At 47.1% G+C, this 17,168-nt stretch overlaps 1 long non-coding RNA gene across 2 annotated transcripts; it reads left to right on the forward strand.

The window, feature by feature from the left end:
- The first annotated feature begins 1,114 nt into the window (after window positions 1-1,114).
- LOC140899365 (uncharacterized) lies at window positions 1,115-16,639 on the forward strand. 2 transcript variants are annotated; one of them, XR_012155299.1, is made up of 4 exons: window positions 1,115-1,255; window positions 12,618-12,691; window positions 14,427-14,590; window positions 16,559-16,639. It is a non-coding gene; the product is annotated as an uncharacterized lncRNA (long non-coding RNA). The 2 variants fall into 2 exon arrangements; XR_012155300.1 differs by lacking the exons at window positions 1,115-1,255; window positions 12,618-12,691 and adding an exon at window positions 13,944-14,007.
- The last annotated feature ends 529 nt before the right edge of the window (window positions 16,640-17,168 follow it).

A 17,168-nucleotide genomic window follows, 5' to 3' on the forward strand; every position in this document is an offset into this window, starting at 1 on the left:
TAGAGTAGGGGCATTAGGGGACGAGAGCTGAGGAAGCGTTGTTCTGTCAGACATAAAAATGTTGGCTTACTGTGTGGCCATGCGGGTACCCATCGCAGTGCCGCTGATTTGAAGGTATACATTGTCCCCAAATGTGAAATAGTTATGGGTAAGGACAAAGTCACAAAGTTCAGCCACCAGGTTTGCCGTGACATTACCAGGGATAGTGTTCTTGACGGCTTGCAGTCCATCTTTGTGTGGAATGTTGGTGTAGAGGGCTTCTACATCCATAGTGGCCAGGATGGTGTTATCAGGAAGATCACCGAGGGATTGTAGTTTCCTCAGGAAGTCAGTGGTGTCTCGAAGATAGCTGGGAGGGCTGGTAGCGAAGGGCCTGAGGAGGGAGTCTACATAGCCAGACAATCCTGCTGTCAGGGTGCCAGTGCCTGAGATGAAATTTATTTGTTGGTCTCTAGGGTTCCGCAAGTCCTCCTTTTCTTTTTCTGGATACAGACTAACACAGCTGCTACTCTGAAACCTGTCAGATGTTCTTGTCAACTGCTGGAAATGGCCCACCTTGATTATCACTAAAAAGGTCCCTCCCCCCCCTTGCTGGTAATAGCTCACCTTACCTGATCACTCTGGTTAGAGTGTGTATGGTAACACCCATTGTTTCATGTTCTGCGTGTAAATCTCCCCTCTGTATTTTCCACTGAATGCATCCAATGAAGTGAGCTGTAACTCAGAAAAGCTTATGCTCAAATAAATTTGTTAGTGTCTAAGGTGCCACAAGTCCTCCTTTTCTTTATACCAATTAGAGAGGAGCAAAAGACGGTGGGGACACCACTTTTCGGATTATCCCTCCCTCCATCACAGGCCCCACACCCCACTGCCAAATGTGGGTTTCCCCCGGTCATCAGCCTCACTCTGCACCCAATATCCACCCGAAGTGCCCGGAATCTGGCCCTCCCCCCAGGCCAGGGGTGACTCTGAATTGTCCCTGGAGAAACTGAGCTCCCTCCGTGTTCATTCAGTTGCCTCCCCCCCAGCCCAGCATTCGCACTCGCCTTCCTGTCCTCGGCTAGGAGCGAGACGCCTGGTCTGCGGAAACTCCTGGGCAGCGCGATTAGCCGCCGCCGCAGCCGCAGGGCACAGCGCATAGAAACCTGCGGGCTTCCGCTCATCGCGGAGCATCGCCGGTCTCGGTGGGGGAGTGCAGGGTCCTCCGGCTTTCACCCCTGAGCCTCCACCCGGAGAAATTCGTCAGCTGCCGCAGGTAACTCCCGGACGTACTGACCCTCTCTTCCAGCTTTTAGTGGTGGGGGTGTTGAAAGCTGCCCCCTGAGACCTGTCCGTGTCTCGCCCCGCTCAGTGGGGTTGGGAGCACAGTCGTGTCTCCGGGAGTGGGGACCCGGACAGGGGTAAGGGCCGGGGGCCCAGGCTTGGGCCACAGCCGGGACCCCGGGCGCGGGACCGGGAGCGGAGCCCCTTGTGAAACCTGGGGGTGGGCGCCTATCCTTCCCGCGGAAGGGGGCCTTCGAGTGTGTGCGTTCAGGGGCGCAGGTTCATTTCACCCCTTCTCCGCTGGCACCCACCGCCTATGAGCTCCTTTCCCTGCCAAGTTTTGATCTTCGCGACTCTTTGAGTTTAGTCTATTTCGGAACATTTTCCTTCAACCCGAATCACTGTTTCAGCTAAAAGATTCTTAAGAGAGGAATTTTGTTCTGAAAGGACTTGACAATTGAACAAATCAACAAAGTACGAATTTCCCTCATGCTGAGTTATTTGTAAATTTCTGAAGTGGGGCTCAGCCACCTCTCCGGGTAGCATTAGTCCAGTTCTCAGTAATAATCATTAACTCGAATAACGTCCTCCTTATTCCAGCGCTTTGGGATTGGAATGGATTCTGTCATTCCAACATTGCTGGAAAGCTGACCTGCATGTATTATTTTACTAATGAAATACATTTATGCTGTTATTTTTTTAAGTAAAGGCATTTATTATTTCTTAATTTGGATGAAAGTTTGGAACATTGTTGAGGCTTAGGATTCCTAGCGCACTTTAGAGCTCTCTTTAGTAGCAACTGGTGAGCCAGATTTCTTAAACAATTTATTAGCAGAATGCAAATGTTTTATCAGATACTGGAGGGACAGGAACAATCTTAGACTGACAAGGACCTAGAAAGACAGAGAGGAAATAGACAGACAGGGGAAGAGACAGAAAGCAGGCAGAGACACAAGACAGTGTCATCCACAAATTGGATAAACAAATAATGCTAGATTGGGGATATCCTTTTAAAGCTGCTAACTATTTTATCTTATGTGAATTTTCCCAGCAAAGACCTTCTTACATCCTTTAAAAAGATGTTACATTTGATCTGAATGTAGAGGGGTTATTGGTTTGATAAAGGCTCCAGCTGATACCAGGGACCCATCATGCTATGTCTATCTATCAATTGCCAAACACACCCATCTTTCGCTTTATCCCTCTCTTTTTCACCATTCTTTTTCCTAATTTTTGGAAACAAGTTTGACAACTGATAGGCCCCTGTATTATTATTAATTAATCCCACATTTTTTCTGCAATATAATTAGAATTTTTTGAAGTTAAAGATTTGCTAAAGCAATCCATATCCCTTATCCACAATAAATAAAGCAGCCCAGATTGTTACTTTGTTCTGATCTAAAAGTGCCCCTGGTCTAGATAGACAGATAGATGCTGTCATATTTACAGGGTAGCCACAGTCCGGTCAACCTCCTTGCATCCCATCAGGTGTTTGATCTCTTGCCCTTACTTGTCTGGGTGTGGGAATCTCACAATTCTCCCACACTTAACCTGGGATCTGGGTACAACCCCGTCTGTGTCAAACCCTTCTTACTGAGCAGGTCCACCTGGCTGTCACAAGTGCATCCTCTTAAATCCAGCTACCATATTCAGCAGCAGAAACAAAACTTTGGAGAAAATTTAGGAACACACACATCCAGTCTCTTCTAATCTCACTGAGCTACTGGAACCCAATGGGTCCAGCTCACAGTCCTGTAGGAAGCCATGGGGCCCATGCTAACTTCAGTCTAGCAGGTGCAGATAATGCTGGTAGTGAACATGTGGCATCATGGGCTCGCTGCCCCAGTACCAGCCTGCCAGGGATGTACTCCAGTGGCTGGCTAATGACAGGGGTCCACGCTGCTGCAACTTCTTTGTTGTTGTTACCCATGTTAGCTAGATTGAAGCTGGCATGTTATGCCTAACTGTGCCACAATCACACCTTTCTGGATCTGTAGCCATAACCTCAGCTTGCCCTGCATGTTGGTCTCCCATTTCTCAGGGAAGTTGGGTCTTTGGTCCCAATCATCCCGATGCAACTATGGTGCCAAGTCTTGCCTTTTCTTTAGGCCTTGTCTGTATGGGGAAATAGGGAGCAGATCAATGATTCTGGAATTCAGTAACATTTATTCTGTAACAGTATCCACCCAGAGAGCTGGCTTGTTCTGCCCTGTCCCATTTCCCAGGGTAGACAATGAGAATGGCAGTGGGTCAGTTGGACCATCTAGAACAGTGGTTCTCAACTAGGGTTACGTGTACCCCTGGGGGTACTCGGAAGTCTTCCAAGGGGTACAAAAGCTCAACTAGATATTTGCCTAGTTTTACAACAGGCTGCGTAAAAAACACTAGTGAAGTCAGTACAAACTAAAATTTCATACAGTGATTTGTTTAGACTGCTCTGTGTACTATACACTGAAATATAAGTACAATATTTATATTCAAATTTATTTATTTTATAATTGTATGGTAAAAATGAGAAAGTAAGCCATTTTTTCAGAAATAGTGTGCTGTGACACTTTTGAATTTTTATGTCTGATTTTATAAGTTTTTAAGAGGTGAAACTTGAGGGGTACACAAGACAAATCAGACTCTTAAAATGGGTAAGGTAGTCTGGAAAGATTGTGAGCCACACTTTTTGGCATCGTGTCCCCTTTTTAATTTTCAAGAAACCCTCACGCCCCCCACCTCTCCTTTACCATCATCCAACCCCCCTTTTAACAAATTCAATTTGTAATTTAAAATTAAAAATAAGCACAAATAGTTTTTCTTGGCACAAAAATTTAATAAAAATGAAATTTAAGATAAGAAATAGCATAAACAAAACAAATTTAATGTGAAGGATGATGCTGCATTTTCTTCATGAGTTGGGAAATCCTAGGTTTGAAAGATGAAAGTGTGCAACGCAAATTGTTTTTGACATCCAGTTGATTCCTTTGTTTTGTTTTTATTATGACTAAACTTGAAAAGCTTTTTTCACAGAGGTACATGGACGAAAACGAAAGAACAATATGTAGTGCTTCTTCTCCAACTTTTCGGGTAAATTGGGAAATATTTTATCCCAAATTGTTCCAGGCTTAAGTTTTCAAAATTATCTTTTGCACTTGAATCGTATCTCATTTTGAGTGCTTGTTCTTGCAATACTTCTGGCAATGAATCGACATCAACACTGAATGGATTATGTGCTAATTTATGAACAGGGTTGCCAGAAAAGTTGTCTGGAAAATAGCAGATGAATTCGTCAGCAAGGCAGTCCAGATGAAACACAACTTTGTTCTTTGCATTCTCTTTACAAAGTTCTTGGAAACCTTCATTTTCAGCGAGTGATGAAAATGTTGGAAAAGACAAAAAGTTAGGCATCTGGGCTTGTGTTCGATGTTTCCAAAGCTTGATTTTTTCCGCAAACACTTTGATGGCACCGTGGTGCACTATAATGTTTTCAGTGTTGTTTCCTTACAACTTCAAATTGAGATTGTTCAAAGATTCAGAAATGTCCATGACGTATGCCAGTGAAAGTTGAAACGTGTGGTCTGTAAATGCATGCTATAACTCTCTTCTTTTTTCTGTTGCTTGAGGAAAATTTCCACTTCATCTTTCAGTTCGAATAATCTCGAAAGCATGTTCCCTTTGGAAAGCCATCATACCTCTGTGTGAAACAAAATAATTTTATGATCCACTCAAAAATCTGCACAAAGAGCTGCAAAAAGTCTCGTATTTAAAACACTGTTCTTCACAAAATTGACAACTTTGATGGCCAAATTCAACGAGTCATGTAAGTCATCTGGAAGGGTTTTAGCAGCCAATGCTTATCTGTGTATGACACAGTGAGTCATGGTTATGGCTGGATTTTTTTTCTTTCACCAAGGTCACAAATGCAGAGCAAGAGCCAAGCATCACTGGAGTACTGGCTGTGCATACACCAACCAGTTTTTCACATGAAAGGCCATTCTCTTAAAAAAAAAAAAAAAAAAAAAAGTCAGAAAACGTTTTCATAACATCCGAAGCCTTTGATGTGGTCATCAATTCCTTCGAAAAAAGCAGTTATTCTTTCACAGTTCCATCGTTAATGAATCAAACGTAGACAAACAAATGACAGCATTGTACTACATCAGTGGTATCGTCGCACTGAATTGCGAAAAAAGGAGAAGCTTTCACTGCCTCCACAACTTGAAGTTTTAGATCTTTCGCCATGTCATCGATGCGATGTTTCGTGGAATTGTCAGAAAACGAAATTTCCGATATATTTTTCTTGCTTTCAGCACCAAGCACAATATCCGCTTCTTTCAATAAGCAAGGCTTCACAAGAGTTTCTCCTATTATGTGCGCTTTCTTAGCTTTAGCGATGAGCAATGACAGTTCATAAGATGCTTCTACCACTTTGGCCGACGCTTAATGAAAAGCTCCAGTAGTGTCCAGCTTCATGCATTTTAAACGTTGAAGTTTAGCAGCAAAAAGCTCTTTTGGTTTCTCTTTCAAAGCGTTGTGGCTCTTTGCCAAGTGTCACTCAAGACGACTAGGTCTCAAGGCATCATTGCTGAGAACCGCGTGGCATACTATGCATTGAGGATGATCGATCCCATTTTTTTCCATGATGGTGAAACCATACTTAATGTAGTCTTCATCATACTTCCTTTTCTTAATCGTGGCCATAATACATTATAAAAAAATCTATAAAAATAATTTTCCTGATTCATGAATAATAACGGATGCAAGTTAATTTGAGTTGTCGCAAACATTTATTTACTACTACTACTATTACGTAGGGACGCGTGCTGCCCTATATATACCCCACCACCAGTCCGGCAAGTAGCCGATCTTGCATTGTGAGTGGTGGAGATAACCACTCCCATGATAGAACACTCTCGAAGTCTCGAGAGTCTTGAATACTCTCGCAAGTGAGCTAGGAAGTTTTTAAAAGTTCCCTTGCTTTCTACATCGTTCTTCGGCTTCCTCACCAACTGAAATGGCACTCCGACACGTCAAAAGGCAAAAAAATAAAAAATATTCCCATTTTGTGGTATGAAATTTGAAAACATTGCAGTTATATAGTTTTATTTATAGTTGTATTTTTATTATTGTACTTTATGTTATACCTTTATTCTTGTCTACTTATATTCATAATCAGAAACGAGAAGATTGTTAATACTTTATTGTAGTTAAATAATATAGACCTGTAATTGGACAATTTTATGAATACTTATTATTATGTATACATAATAATTATAATTTTGTCTGTTGGTCTATTATCTCCTTGACCCTTGACTACCCCCTCCCGGGACCCTACCCCCTATCCAACCCCCCTGCTCCTTGTCCCCTGACCCCAATCAACATCCCCGCCCCCTGACAGGCCCCCCGAGACTCCCGCACCTATCCAAACCCCCTGTTCCCTGTCTCCTGACCGCCCCCACAAAACCTCTGCCCCATCCAACCACTCCCTGTCCCCTGACTGCCCCCTGGACACTGTTCCTGGTTCGCTGTGCACGCACACACAGATCCTAAACCCCCCCGTGCACAGCGAAACACCACATGCACAAAAAATGAAATACTCTATTGGAGTCAGGCCGAAATATCATTTACGGGCGACTTTTGACACTGTTACCCTGCCATCTGTCAACACAGCCAGATTCTACTAGCTGGCAAGGGGAGAAAAGGGAAAGGAGGGCAATGAATCATACCCCTCCCTGCCAGCATTTCAAACGTGGAACGTTGATCATGTTGGGAAGGTCGGACCCACACATCTCCATTTTCCCTCATTTTTTTGCCCCAGATGCGTGGGCATGATTGGAGCTATGCACAAACTTCAGGTATCCTGATCTGACTGATCTCCTGTTTGCCCTTTTGTCGAGTCACGCTGCTAAGCGCATTGAAATAGTAGCCATATAATAAAAGTATTAATTTTAAATAAACCAATCTGGTAAAAATCAATCCCAAAATGTCACTGTCTAGAGGTCTAAAGCGTAAAAGAACAGTGACTTCATTTAAATCTGGAAGACTGGATGAGACTACAGAAACGGTTACACCGAAGTCACATAGTGTAATGCTTATGGCACCTTAGAGACTAACCAATTTATTTGAGCATGAGCTTTCGTGAGCTACAGCTCACTTCATCGGATGCATACCGTGGAAACTGCAGCAGACATTATATACACACAGAGATCATGAAACAATACCTCCTCCCACCCCACTGTCCTGCTGGTAATAGCTTATCTAAAGTGATCATCAAGTTGGGCCATTTCCAGCACAAATCCAGGTTTTCTCACCCTCCACCCCCCCACACACAAACTCACTCTCCTGCTGGTAATAGCCCATCTAAAGTGACAACTCTCTTCATAATGTGCATGATAATCAAGATGGGCCATTTCCTGCACAAATCCAGGTTCTCTCACCCCCCACCCCCATACACACACAAACTCACTCTCCTGCTGGTAATAGCTCATCCAAAGTGACCACTCTCCCTACAATGTGCATGGTAATCAAGGTTGGCCATGTCCAGCACAAATCCAGGCTTTCTTTGTGCTGGACATGGCCCACCTTGATTACCATGCACATTGTAGGGAGAGTGGTCACTTTGGATGAGCTATTACCAGCAGGAGAGTGAGTTTGTGTGTGTGGATTTTGGAGGGGGGGTGAGGGGGTGGGAGAACCTGGATTTGTGCAGGAAATGGCCCACCTTGATTATCATGCACATTGTGAAGAGAGTTGTCACTTTAGATGGGCTATTACCAACAGGAGAGTGAGTTTGTGGGGGGTGGGGGTGGAGGGTGAGAACCTGGATTTGTGCTGGAAATGGCCTAACTTGATGATCACTTTAGATAAGCTATAACCAGCAGGACAGTGGGGTGGAAGGAAGTATTGTTTCATGATCTCTGTGTGTATATAATGTCTGCTGCAGTTTCCACGGTATGCATCCGATGAAGTGAGCTGTAGCTCACGAAAGCTCATGCTCAAATAAATTGGTTAGTCTCTAAGGTTCCACAAGTACTCCTTTTCTTTTTGCGAATACAGACTAACACGGCTGTTACTCTGAAAGTGTAATGCTTGTTAAACTTCGTGAAATATTCACATATCATGAGGACAACGGAGTGGTTTGTGTCTATTGTCGAGACGCCAGAGCTTCAGGAGAATTTTCAACAGGAAGAATGTGGAATGATGTATGGAAGTTGGATTTCTTAAAGCGAAATCTGTCAAATCCCTATGTTCAAAATACAAAGACTTTCTTGCTGAAGAGATTGTTATAGTCAGTCAGTACAACGATTTCAAGTTTGCAGTAGCCAAAAGAATCAAAAGCCAACTGGTTTTAAGTTTCCCGGATATGGTGATATTTGCTCACCCGAACGAAGAGTTTCAGGATCTTGCAAAGTTGATGGATATTGGAGGAACATTCCTAGCATCAAGTGCAGACTGTGAGCGTGGCTTTAGCTTAATGAACACTCTAAAAAACACTACGGAATCGTTTACAAGTAGATCATTTGAACATGCAGATGTATATTAAGAGTTACCAGCTGGATGGAGGACTGATAGATCTGGACAGAGTTTATATTGAATGTGCAAATGAAAAAGATCGCAGGGAAAAACAGTAAGGTTAGTTTAGCAGTCTTTGACATTTCAACCAATAAGAAAATTTAAAATGCATTTGTAATTACATATCTTATTCTTGGCTGATAATCATTTATTGATATTTTTTAGGAAAATTTTAAATTTAAAACACAAACTCTTGTTTTGCTTTTTTAACTTATGATGTCTCTATCTGAAAACCCATATAAATGGACATAATGGCATACTTATTAAATTCTTTATCATATGTTTATCAAAGTCTTTTCGGACATGTGTATAGAATGAAAGGTGAAAGTGGACACCAATGGGCAGAAGCCTATGGACTGATAATGATCATGATTAATATGTGCTTGATATATGCTCGTGATTGTCTATAAAAAAGATCATAAAGGGTAATGCTTAAAACTAACTTCTGCTTCATGAAGAATGGTTAAATTTCCTTTTTCTAAGTATTTAAAATGACATTTATAAAATAACATGGTGTAAAACTATTATTATTACAAATTGCAAATTAAAACTTTTTAAATGTATAAGCATTTTACTCGCTTGAGTGCATTTGCCTCATGGTGCACAAATTTGAACTCTGCTTCAAAAATTTGCACAGAAGAAATTTTTTGCACACACGGCCTGTCAAAAATTAGAGGGAACGTTGTCCCCAGGACCTCCTGCCCCTTATCCAACCCCCACCCCCCTTACCAGGCCACTCAGAGTGGCAGGACTGGCTTACTGGAAAGCCTGGGAGGTGGGCGGGCACAAGCCGCGCTGCCCGCATGGTGGCATGGCTGCGAGGGGCATGGGGGCGGGGGGGACAGCAGAGGAGGAGCTGGGGGCTAGCCTCCCCAGCAGGGAGCTCAAGGGCCAGGCAGCCTCACGTTCCCCCTTGGAATTTCTTCTTGCCCCCCAGTTTAGGAACCAATGATCTAGAAGAATGCCTGTGATGGCTGTTCCATTGCTTGGCATCTGGAACAATTTAATCTAAATGGGTTAAATCACTCCTCTTATGACTGCATCTGTCTCTGAGAAAGGTGTTCAAACTGACCATTCCCTCCAGCAGGCTCAGCACCTGTCACAGAAACCCAATACATAAACCATGTTTTGGGGTACAGATCAACACTCTCACCATGGAGCACCTTCCCAGCCATCACAGATTGAAGATATGTATTGAGTGTCAGACAGATAGATACAAATTGGGGATGCACAGAGAAATAGATACATATTGCAGATGTGTGGGTGGATATGTATTGGGATGGACGGCGAGAAGTTTATTGGGGATAGAGGGATAGATGCACGTTGGGGATGGCTATGGGATTTGGGTAGATGTATGTGTATTGGATGGATAGATGTTTATGAGGGTGGATAGATAGACATGTATTTGTAGTTAATGTATGTTTTTGCAAAAAGAAAAGGAGTACTTATGGCACCTTAGAGACTAACCAATTTATTTGAGCATAAGCTTTCGTGAGCTACAGCTCACTTCATCGGATGCATACTGTGGAAAGTGTAGAAGATCTTTTTATATACACACACACAGCATGAAAAAGTACCTCCTCCCACCCCACTCTCCTGCTGGTAATAGCTTATCTAAAGTGACCACTCTCCTTACAACGTGTATGATAATCAAGGTGGGCCATTTCCAGCACAAATCCAGGGTTTAACAAGAATGTCTAAGGGAGGGCGGGGTAGGAAAAAACAAGGGGAAATAGGTTACCTTGCATAATGACTTAGCCACTCCCAGTCTCTATTCAAGCCTAAGTTAATTGTATCAAATTTGCAAATGAATTCCAATTCAACAATTTCTCGCTGGAGTCTGGATTTGAAGTTTTTTTGTTGTAATATCACAACTTTCATGTCTGTAATCGCGTGACCAGAGAGATTGAAGTGTTCTCCGACTGGTTTATGAATGTTATAATTCTTGACATCTGATTTGTGTCCATTTATTCTTTTACGTAGAGACTGTCCAGTTTGACCAATGTACGTGGCAGAGGGACATTGCTGGCACATGATGGCATATATCACATTGGTGGATGTGCAGGTGAACGAGCCTCTGATAGTGTGGCTGATGTTATTAAGCCCTGTGATGGTGTCCCCTGAATAGATATGTGGGCACAGTTGGCAACGGGCTTTGTTGCAAGGATAGGTTCCTGGGTTAGTGGTTCTGTTGTGTGGTATGTGGTTCCTGGTGAGTATTTGCTTCAGGTTGGGGGGCTGTCTGTAGGCAAGGAAGTGGGTTTGTGTGGGGGGGGAGTGGGGGGGTGAGAGAACCTGGATTTGTGCTGGAAATGGCCCAACTTGATTATCATACACATTGTAAGGAGAGTGATCACTTTAGATAAGCTATTGCTAGCAGGAGAGTGGGGTGGGAGGAGGTACTTTTTCATGCTTTGTGTGTATATAAAAAGATCTTCTACACTTTCCACAATATGGATCCGATGAAGTGAGCTGTAGCTCAAATAAATTGGTTAGTCTCTAAGGTGCCACAAGTCCTCCTTTTCTTTTTGCGACTACAGACTAACATGGCTGTTACTCTGAAACCTGTATGTTTTTGGGCACCTCATTGCTGAGCAAAAAAAAAACAAAAAAAAACGCCCAGCAGTTTGGCAAACTGCCCTGCTTGTCCACCCCTAGAACTGACCCCGTAGATGTGTATTGGATGGATAGCTGTATATTGGGGTGGGTGGATGGTGTGGCAAGGCACCTCCTTCGCCTTGCTGGACCAAGCACTTCCCCCTCTGGTGATGGGTAAATCAGCCCCACCCTACTCCAAGGAGTGTTCATCCTCCCATTATCTGTGCTCCTTTGGCCCTACTGGGTGATCCTACACAAACAAAAGGGCAATAGTCCCATAAACATGAAAACAAAGGGATGATACCTTCCCCTGCCTCCTCACTGAGGTGGGTGTTGCCCTGTAGCCTGCCCCAGGATGTCAGTCCTTCCCCTAGAAGGCACTCAGGCTTGTCTGCTTCCCCTATGGGGAGGAGTGTAGCCTCCCATTCTGGAGAAGCTTACTTCCCTGCTGCCACTAGCCTGGTAACAGCTTGTCTCTCTCTCCCTTCCAGTTTTAAAAGTTCTCAGGCAGCCCTTAACTGGATCCAGGTGTTCCTAATTGACCTGAGGTAACCCCTTCTCAGCTTATAGGGAAGAGGGCCTTTAACATTCTAGGGCTAACATGCCTGCCTTCCCACACCCTCTTGCAGCTGTCCAGCTGACTTTGTCACAATGACTGGATAGATAGATATGGACTGGATGGATAGATATGTTTTGGATGTATAGTGGCTGTATATTAGAGAGGGTGAATAGGTAGATCGTATTTCATAGACTATCAGGGTTGGAAGGGACCTCAGGAGGTCATCTAGTCCAACCTCCTGCTCAAAGCAGGACCAATCCCCAATTTTTGCCCCAGATCCCAAGTGGCCCCCTCAAGGATTGAAAATTCTTTATTATTTTATTATTATTATTAATTCTTTACTCTTTATAAAGAGTATTTTAAATTCTCTTTATTAAAACTCCTAATTATTCACTATTATGGATTGGATTGTCAAATTGTCACCATCCTCTTTGAAGTGTGCACCCCAAAGCCAGATACAGGACTCATTGTTAGTCTGACTAAGGTCATATCCCAAGGGATCCCACCACTCTGCTCCTTCTTAATCGCTCTCACATGATATCGCACTAGGAGTCACTGGTCTGCTGGTTCTCATTGGGGCTCCTGAGTCCTTAGGGCCCAGAAATCGTCCCCAGCCCATATGTCTTATCTATATTCTCAGTACCTAGCTGGATGGCCTGGCGTCTGGTCCTCTTTCTAACCATCTCCAACCAATCCACCATTTGCACATGACAGGTGAGTTGCTTTCTCTGGGTCCCTGACTGGGCCAGCAGAGTCAGCCACTCAAAATTGCATGAGATTGGCTTCAAACCAAGAGTTTTAAAAGTAATCCATGTTGGCTTCTTTCTTTGCTTTCTGCTTTGTGACCCTTCAGGGGGGCCTGGGGGTTGTCTCCAGCCTTTGTGGGGAGGGAGCAGGGATCACATCTCCAGCTTTCTTGAGGGGCAGGGGTCTGGTTCCAGCCTCCTTGGGGAGTTAGGATGGGCATATATCACATCAACAACTTTCGGTGGGATGGGGGGGGAGTTTGAGTCCCCAGCTTTCGTGGGAGGTGGGGGTCATGTCCCCAGCCTTCTCTCTACAAACACAAAGATTAGAAAGTGCCTTTTTCCTCCATGGAGGCTGAGATTCCCCCCCACCCCACCCCCGTCTGAGGAGCTGAGGCTTTAAGGGAGTCAGCATAGCTGGTGAGTCTGGAGATCAAACCTCAGAGCTGCCATGTCATCTGGCTGAGCCAGGTGGCCCTCCATGGCACTGCCCAGGGTGCGGGGGGTGGGTGGGTGGGAAGGGAAGGACTGATGCAAAGCTCTGCCTAGTTACTGGGTAGTGGCACTAACATCATTTCTGTTATTTCTCTCTCCCATCCTCAGTTTGTCCAATTCCCTCTGTCTGCCTCCTATAGGCCTCCCCCTCAATCCTCTGCCCTGTCCCTCTCTGTTCCTCACACCCCAATCCCAGACCCATAACCCTCTGTTCCATACTCGGATTGCTTGTCCCATTCCTCTCATTCCAGCCCCACACAAAACTGCCCCATCCCCGCTCGCCCTGATTCCTGCCTCATCCCTCCTCCATCCCATACTCCCATCCCGATCCCCTGCCCTGTTCCCCTTTTCTTGCTCTATACCCTCCTGCCTCCTGCACTTTACCTCTCCATCCCATATTCAAACCTACACCTTTCTCTGCCCTGGTCCCATCCCCCCACTGGCCCTATGCCACTACCACCACCTGGTCTGTCACTCTTCCCCCCAGGGCAGGTGGCCCGAGTCTGTGAGGCCCTGCAAGAGAGTGGGGAGTTCGAGCGTCTGGCACGGTTCCTCTGGGCCCTGCCGCCTACCCTTGCCCACAGGTCCCACCAGGTCCCTCCATGGGTGCGGGCCTGCCCTGAGCTGGGGCCACTGGGCCCCCACACCGCAGCCCTGCTGGCACCCTATTGCAGCCAGGCCTCACCCCGTGGGGCCCCAGGGACCTTGGGGGGCCTGGACCAGTACCCATCATGCAGGAGACTATCCTTCTCCAACAGCAACATCCAGCACAGGGCCAGCAGCTTCAAGGTGAGCAGGGCATCGGGTGGTGGGGCAGGAGAGGAAGAGGGTCATGAGCAGCAGATTGACAGCTCCTTGGTGAGAGAATAGAGTGTAGGGTACAATCCCCCACCCCCAGGGAATAGACTGTGGGCGATGATTAAATAGACTGCTGGGGACAGCTCTGCCCCCCCTCCCCAAGAGGAATGCTCTGTAGGGCAATCCCACCTCCTCCTCAGGTGGGACAGACTGGAGGGGATGATTCTGTCTCCCACAGCCACCACCCAGTGAATAGACTGCAGTGGATTATGCTGCCCACCAGGATGGTGAATGCTCTATATGGGCCTGTGCATGGCTGGGAAGGCTCATCAGGATAGGGTATAAGGGTCTCCCTGCTGACCCCATCCCTGTGTTGATACCCATCCCACTGCCCTTCTCTCTGTCCCCAGGAGAAGACACGGAACCTGCTGCGGGAATGGTACCTGCAGGACCCCTACCCCAACCCCTCCTGCAAGCGCCATCTGGCCCATGCCACTGGCCTTACCCCCACCCAGGTGGGGAACTGGTTCAAGAACCGCCGACAGCGGGACCGTGCTGCCTCGGCCAAGAACAGGTGAGGGGCCTGAACATCCCCAGGATCCAAGATGGTGCCTGCCCCAGGCTGCAGCATACAGGCCAAGTGGGACTGGATAGGATAGGAGACATACATGAAATATTCAAGGGGTCCTGTGCTGCCTGGAGTGGGGCGGGGGCAATAAGGGGTCCTGTGCTGCAGAGAGTGGGGCGGGGTGCTTAGTAGAAGGCCCCTTGCTGCTGGGAGCGGGTGGGTCAGTAGTGTGAGCTGTGCTTCAAGGATCATGGTGGAGGCTCAGTATGGGGTGTTGTTCTTCAGGGATTGGGATAGGGTGTCAGTAGGGGGCACCAGGGTTCAGGGAGAGGGTCAGGGCCTGAATAGGGGGCGCAATGCTGTATGGAGTCGGGTGGCAGGGGTGCAGTAGAACAGGGGTTATCAACCTTTTTCTTTCTGAGGCCCCCCTCAACATGCTATAAAAACTCCAGGGTCCAGAGGGGGAGGGGAATCAGGGCTCCAGACCAAGAGTGGGCCGCTGGACATAGGCGTAGTTTGATTTCTATTGGGGGAGGGCAGGGGCTGGTGGGGCTTGGGCCAGCTCCGCACAGTGGGGTCCAGGAAGGCAGCGCCACCTCCACCCTCTGACTCACCACGTCAGGCCACCTAGCCTGTCTGGGTTGTGTGTGGTGGGGGTTCAGCTCCAAAAGTTTGAAAACTGTTCAGAGTACAGGGAGGGGGGAGCTCAGGGCTGTGGGTGGGGGGTGTAGCTCAGGGTGCAAGGAGGGGGGAGCTAGGGGCTGTGTGCATGCAGGGGGTAGTTCAGGGTGCAGGGAGGGGGTAGCTGGGGGCTGTGTGCGGGCAGGGGGGGGTAACTCAGGGTGCAGGGAGGGGGTAGCTAGGGGCTGTGTGCCAGGAGGGCTCCCCTGCGGTCACTACTCCCCAAGGGCTCTGCTGGCCACAGCGCAGGGTCCCCCTGCCTGGGCAGCTCTTACCAGATGTGTGAGCTGAGGAGCCGCTGCAACCCCAGGCACCAGCAGCAGCAGACAGGGGAATGCCGTGGCTGCCTGCTCTATGAAACTAGCCAGAGCAGCAGCTGCCCGCATTGCCCAGACTCTGGCTTCCTGCTTCCAACCTGGCCAGGGGGTGGGGGCCTCAGGGGCAGGGAGAGGAGGAAGTGGGGTGGGGAGCTGCCCCAGGGACTGTCCTGCTCTGGCACTGCAGTTGGTGGGGGGGACCAGGGCTTGGAGTTTCAGCACCGTGGTGGGGGGTGCTGGGGCTCAGGGTTTCAGCCCCATGACGTAGAGTGCCAGGGCTTGGGATCTGGGTTTCAGCCACAGGGTCCCGTCCCGTCCCCCCCACGAAAGGGCGCATGGACCCCTGGTTGAGAACCGCTGCAGAAGGGGATGTAGTGCTGCAGGGAGCTGGATGGAGGTTCAGTAGGGGGCACAGTTCTGCTGGAAGTAGCTTTCAGGGCTGAAAGCCAAACTGAATCTCCCAGTAATGTGGTTTTATTATTTCCTCCAAATACAAGTGGGGCTTCAGGGTGCGCCTGCTCAGGTTCAGTCCCTGGGATCCCAGTGCAGCCCCCCTGCTTATTGGAGAAAATGTTGCCACCTTATTTCCCATGTCGTGAGGGCTGGTCCAGGAGCACCTCATGTCTGGCACATGGGATCAGGACACTTGGGTTCTATTCCTTCCTCTTCCAGAGACCTTATGCAATTCCCTACTTCTCTCAGTGCCTGTTTGTTGTCTGTGCAGTGCCCAGAACAATGGGGAACCCAGTCTAGGTTGGAGGTCTATGCAGCATCCAGCACAATGGGTCCCTGATCTTGGATAGGGTCTGGACAATATCTGGCACCAAAGAGGCCCTGATCTTGGACAGGGTCTCTTTGCATGACCATAGCATGGTACTAATAACTTGCAGAGAGGGTTTACACTGGGAGAGGGATTACTATAATTGAATGGGGCTTTTAATTCTCTAGTTGCATTATTAATTGCCCCCACACCCAGACTCCAGAAAGATTCATCATCCCAGCCTCCCAAGGCTGAGAGTCAAGACACTGTGGGCCTGAGTGACACCCCATCTCTGCAAGAGCACAGCAGTGCCCTCAGCAGGAAGAAGTATCCCACCTCAACCATCAGTGACAGCAAGAGCAGTCTATGAACAGCAGAGACCTGCACCTGGCCAGGGGTGGGTAGGAGTCATGGATTTCCCCATCCCCACCATCCCCCTTGGATGACATGGAAGGATGTGACCTGCAGGGGGATCCAGCCAGAAGCCACAGGACAAGGATTACTTGTGTAAGCAAAGGCTGAATGAACTCTCCTCTGACATCTAGCAATGAGCCAAGATGAAAAGATTTCAGGAACAGACTGTATTTTCATAAACTCACCTACTCTTTCTAGGTGCACAGCATGATGGAGCTGCTTTGCCAAAGTGATCAGTTTTTGCTAGTCTTGGGTTACAAATCACTTTATTGAATGCAGGGGTAATGAAATGTTGTTATCCCTATTATATGAGTAAAGGGCAGCAGAACTGTACTTAGCCTGCCCTGATTGAGGGGCTTACCCTAAACTGAATCTCACTTGCTATGCAGGGGGCAGGGATGCCAATACCTAG

The sequence above is a fragment of the Lepidochelys kempii genome, chromosome 16 (assembly GCF_965140265.1).
Source record: "Lepidochelys kempii isolate rLepKem1 chromosome 16, rLepKem1.hap2, whole genome shotgun sequence".
Lineage (NCBI taxonomy): Eukaryota > Metazoa > Chordata > Testudines > Cheloniidae > Lepidochelys > Lepidochelys kempii.